A 6349-nucleotide genomic window follows, 5' to 3' on the forward strand; every position below is an offset into this window, starting at 1 on the left:
TTACTGCTACACTAGGGGAGTACATCAAGGGCTCAATGAGCAACTGTTCACCAGCGCACCCAAGGGGAAAACCAGGAGTATGTCCATAAACTCCTGGAAGATCGATTCAGGCTCAACATTACGAAAAAATTCTTCACAGTCGAGGTGCCCAGACTGTGGAATGAGCTCCCTCCAGAGGTGGTGCCCTGGAAATCTTTGAGAGGAGACTAGTCACCTTGCTTGGGTCACCTGACCCCCAGTTATCTTTCCTGCTTGGTGCAGGGGGCTGGACCTGATGATTTTTCAACGTCCCTTCTGGCCTTACGATCTCTGAATCAGTCAATCAAACCCATACCTACATCCTCCCACACCTTGCCACCCCGACCACATGCCCCACACCCCTCCACATTCACCCCCCCACTCTCTCACACCCCGCCACTCACCATAGTCACACCCCATATATGCCCCTACACTCTCACATCCACTCCCCAACCACACAGTCCCAAGATACACCTCCTTACCCCATCACTCACAATATACAAGAGTAAGAGCGTATTTTGAGCTAGGATGCAATCGCCTCTAATACACTACACAAGCACACATAAATTAGGAGAAAAGATGTCTTTAGATAAAATTGAAGTAAGTTATAGTTGATGTTTGATTTTTTTTAGTGTACGATTTGGTTTTTTTTTCTAGTTTCAAGCTTGCAACCCCCTCCCCCAAGGGAGTACTTCCAGGGCAAGGGGAGGGATTTCTGGTGGCAAAAGTCAGGGGTTAGGGGTGGGACTTATGGCCCCGAGATGGCAAGAGGACAGGGCAACTGTCAGGGAGTGGGGCTACCCATGTGGCCCTTGACAGCTCACCAAAACTCATTAAGCGGCTCTCCCTTGCACTAGGTCAAAACACCTCTCCACAGTAGTGCAACAGCCTGTAGCTGCAACAATATACATAAGCAAGCACTTCTTTTTTGTTGTTCTTTTAAAAAAAAATCAAGAAGAGAACAATATAATCTCAGTTATAATTCACATTAGACTGTCAGCACTTAATCAGATCATGAAAGAAAGAGCAGGGGAGGAGCTGGGTGTTCTGCCCTTAAGGGATGAAAAACAAACGTGGAGTCCAGCAGGCATGTGCTAGTTTCACTAACGCTGGTTTGAAATAGGCACTGATACTTGTCAGAAGGCATCTTTGCCAGTGGGTACCAGAGCCAGAATCCCTTGGCTATGGAGCACAGTCGTGAATTGGTACAGGTGTGCTTTGTATGTGCAGTGTGATTCCCTCTGTAACACACTGAAGCTGAACATGTCACAAAAAAAATCTCTGAACTCTAAACCTGAAAATGAAAGATTTTTCCCTATGCTGTGATCTCTCAAATGACAGAGCTTGCTTTTTTAATGCACATTGTATCAACATGCTCAATTTTCCAAATGCCTAATATAAAATGTGTTTATTCATATCAAACAAGCTGATGATGACGACCATACATTAATACTTTTCTTCCATAGAAGCAGGTCTTATTTAAGCAAGAAGAATGGTATACTGTTCTGTTCTGACATCCTGCCACCATGCCTTAATACCTTGGAAACAAAAAAATGTTTCAGAGTAAGAATGGGAAACCACTGTGAAAGAAAAGGGAATAAAAGAAAATGTTGCTGTCTCATATAAAGAAAAGGTGCTTTTTAAAAAAATCATGGAGCTAGATATGTATTGTGTATATTTCAACACCAGAAAAAGACAACATTTTTGCATTGTGAAGGCAGATAAATTATCTGTTCATTGACACTTCAATCCACACAAATCCTCATATTGTAAAACTGAAGCAAAATAAAAATTTACTCTATTTTATATAAACAATTTTATTATGCACACAGCAACTCATACTGTCAGCAAGAAAAGTTTACTGCTACAGCAAGGCATTTAATCTATTCTTGCAAAACACAGCCTGAGCTGCATGTAAATTTAAGCTCACCTCCTAAAGACTGGTCTTCATTTTCTTAGGCAGCAGAGACACTTAAGGGAATAATGTCAATTTAAAAACCATACATTTTCAAACAACATCTAAGATGACACATTAAACAAATTGTGGAGGGGCGGGAAAAATACTTCTCTTTTCAACACTTGTACTTACCTATACTTATCATTATTACACTACAGAATACCAATCGTTTACACGGATCTTGTACACAATACAATTAATCCATGAGAAAATGCAATGGTAAAACCCAGGGGCAGATGCAGAGGAGGGGTGCAGTAGATGGCTGAACCCCACATAGCAGCACCTGGGGACTTTTTTTAAGTCCCTAAAGAAGATAAAGATTTTCCTCCTACCCCTATCATACCTGGGGGTAATAATAGACCACACTATGAATATGAGCTGGCAGTGTGATGCTGTAGACAGTAGGGGAAACAATACTCTGGCATGCATCAATCAATGCATCTCCAGCAAAACCAAGGAGGTGATTCTTCCACTCTACTCAGCACTAGGGAGACCATAGCTGTAGTACTGCATCCAGTTCTGGGCACCACACTTTAACAAGAACATAGACAAGCTTGAGAGAATCCAAAGAAGAGCCGCCCGTATGATCAGTCTTACACAGCAAGCCATACAAGGGAAGACTGAGGGATCTGGGACTCTTCAGCCTGAGGAAAAGGAGGCTGAGAGGGGACCTGGTAGCAGCTTACTGCTACACTAGGGGAGTACATCAAGGGCTCAATGAGCAACTGTTCACCAGCGCACCCAAGGGGAAAACCAGGAGTATGTCCATAAACTCCTAGAAAATTGATTCAGGCTCAACATTACGAAAAACTTCTTCACAGTTGGGGTGCCCAGACTGTGGAATGAGCTCCCTCCAGACAGCCTGAGCTGCATGTAAATTTAAGCTCACCTCTTAAAGACTTGTCTTCATTTTCTTAAGCAGCAGAGACACTTAAGGGGATAATGTCAATTTAAAAACCATACATTTTCACACATCTAAGATGACACATTAAACAAATTGTGGAGGGGCAGGAAAACTACTGCTCTTTTCAACATTTGTACTTACCTATTCTTTCCCACTCCCTGGCCCTCTGTGCTCAGAGACTGGTCCCCTTCCCTTCCCACTCCCCACCTCTCCTACCTGCTGCGCCACTACCCCCACTGCCAGCTCTTGTCCTGCTCCAGTCAGGCTGTATGGGTGCTAGACCCAGCCCGGGACAGTGACAAGTGTCTGTGGTGGTGGGTTCTCCACTCCTGCCTTGTCCCCACAGGCGTTGCTGTCACCATGGGAGCAGGGGAGAAGACAGGGAGCTGCCTGCCACAGATCCCCTGGGCTGAGCACAGGCTCTGCACAGTTCAGCTGGAGTAGCTCTGGAGCTCCCCTCACCTCCAGGACAGTGGCAGCTGCAGGTGGACGGGGGTAGAGTAAGGGGAAGCAAGGGGAATTCTTATCTGCTTTGGGACTTTAAATAGTCCCTGACTGCTGCTCCCATGGCATGGTATGCCTGTCTTAATAGGGTGGAGGGAGAGGGAAAGAAGGCTGGGAACTAGTCACTGCTCCCACATTCCCTTCTGTAAAATCCTCAATCTGCTTCTAGTAAAACCACAAGACCCAACAGAGGAGTTATTGGATAAGTGCAAGTGGCTGAAGCTATTTTTCACTCATCATTAAACGATTACCGCATTTCAACTTCTATTTGTCCCATTAACATCTCATCAAGGTGCTCAAAAGCAGTTGTGAATGGATAAGATACCACTTTGCTCATTCCCTATTCCTTGACTCTCTCAAGTGTATTTTAACACCCCTTGAGGCAGCAAGCCATAAACCACTGTTGTCCCCCTGCCTCAGCTGGGCCTAAGGATCCACCTAAATCATGACGGAAGTTCGCAGCAGAGCAGCACCCTTCAACTTGCTCTTTTCACCATATGCATTCCCTTCCCCCACCCCACACCCACCCACCACTGCTGAATAGCTGAGAAATAAAAACTGCAGCATGAAATGCCCCTAAGCCACTCAGCAGTGGGAGAGGAGGGGAGCACAGAAAAAAGAGTGAGATTAAAGATAACACAGTGCCACGAACTTCCACCATGATTTAAGTAGGTTCCTAGTTATGCCTTGTTCTACCAGGGTTGACTGTGTAGTTTTGCTAATAGGTTTGACAATGGATTTGTATAGGATGGTTTGGATAAGGATGATCATGTTGGATTAGACTTCTGAAGGTTCCCTTCCAGCCCTACTTTTCTATGATTCTATTCTACCCATATGTGGATCATCTGTTTCTCTATATTTAATATATTTGAATACAGAGTTTAAGTGATAATAATGATGAACTGATGCATTTAAGACAATTTATTTACCTGGGGCCTGATGTAATGCGCACTGATGTCAATGGGAATCTTTCCATTGCCTTCAGTGGGCAAGGACTCAGGCCAATGGAAAGCCACAAAACAGCAAAATAATAGGTCAACCAGAATAATGGCCAGCAATCCACATGCTTAGATGCAAAATCCATTCAGTGATTTGGGAGCAAAAGATTTTTTTAAAATTTTCCAACAAGCCAATTTTTAATGCATATTTTTGTTTCTAATTGCTAACACGTTTCTGTAAATCAATATTTTAAACATATTCAAAACATGTTTTTGTTTCTAACTGCTAATTTGGATTGCCCTGCATAGTAGATTCTGCAAAAGGAATAACATAGACATGAGCAGAGAAAGCCAAATAGTTCTCCAAGACTGCCCAAATAAAAACCAAAAGCAAACATGGAAGGGGTGGCGGGGGGAATCTATCTGACCTAGTAAATATTTAACAGTTTATCCCCAAAAACTTTCAATTTTACTAACCAAGAGTTTGATCCTGCTCTAGCTGACATAAACAGTGAAACATCAAGCTCTCAGTTACTGCTACAAAAATATGCGCAAATCTCAACAGAAAGAAGCTTTTTGCTACATGTACCCTTATCCAAGATCCACTTTGGCTAGCAATCATTCTTACATTTTAAGAAAAACCTCAAACTCCCCATCTACAATACAAAGGCATTTAGTAACAATAATAAATGTATTTGTAGGAATGCAAGCCGTAATTGACTGCAGAATACAAACAACAATTTACATGAACTTTATGACATCATGTGATACATTAACACAGCACTTAAAATTTTTAAAATTTTAAAAGAAATTTTGACTGAACTTTTAAAAGAAAATAAAATGTTGATTGAAGCAGTGGAACATTTACTTCTTTTATTAACAATAGGCTTCTCAGACACTCTTACTAAGAATGGTTACAAACTGTTCCATTCAAATAAGATGATGCATAACAAGTAGACAATAATTTTGTCGTGGAATGGTTTTCCTGTATCAACATTCACAGTACGTGCATGACAAATATAGAAAAATCTATGCAAAACAGAGTACATTTTACTAGAGTGTCATGTGAACATGTAAAAATGCACGTGATTCATCAATTTTTAAGCCTAGAAAAGGCTATAGTGATCATGGAGTCTGATTTCTTGAATAATCAAAGACACACAACATCACCAAATACTTTGTGAATCAAGTCCTGCATTTAAGAAAAATGTCCAACCTTAATTTATAATTCAAGTGACAGAATTAACCTCAGATCAGGCAAGTCTACATATGCATATTAATGCAGTGCAATAAAATCTAGCACTTATCACACCAGAGTTTATTTCTCCCAGGCATGACATTTACACATGTGCCCGAAATCATAGCACATTGACCTGGGTTGGAGTAGCCCTGGCTGGCAGGGGATTCAGGGGTTAGCCTGCCAGCCCAGGACTGCTCCCCCCTGCTCAACATGCTGCAGAGGAGTTGACTGAGGCACAAGGATGCTTCACTGCAGGGCTAGCCAGCAGACAGCCCCCCACACTGAAGCACCCTCATGCCCCAGAAAGCTGGGGCAGCATCTACACATGCACTACTGTGTAGTAAAAAACTCCACAGAAGGGCAGGACTTGTATTTACAACTACTATCCTGATGTGGAGTCAGTTAGTTTACTCCAGCCTCATACCGTTCCCCCTACGCTGTGTGGCATGCACGGCCGCGCAGGCATGCTCATGCCACCAGGGAATGCTGGTGCACACATATGTAGACATGCAACTGCATAGCCAGTTAGTCTGCTGTGCAGTAAAAGTCTTGTGTAGATGTGCGTATCCCAATATAAACTGTTCTAAAGGATAACTTCCCTCATGGCTAAAACTGTTCACATTTGTTGCCCAGGATCCTAATCACAATGGGGAGGTGAGAGATGAGGGTGCTGTGGGAAGGGTCACCACAACTGACTCATGGTTCCCTCCTACCTCTATAAAGTTAAACTCGAGACAGTCTCTTAGCTATTTACAGTATTTATTAACATATAATATACATAAATATAA

The sequence above is a fragment of the Crocodylus porosus genome, unplaced genomic scaffold (assembly GCF_001723895.1).
Source record: "Crocodylus porosus isolate Cpor-Errol unplaced genomic scaffold, CroPor_comp1, whole genome shotgun sequence".
NCBI lineage: Eukaryota > Metazoa > Chordata > Crocodylia > Crocodylidae > Crocodylus > Crocodylus porosus.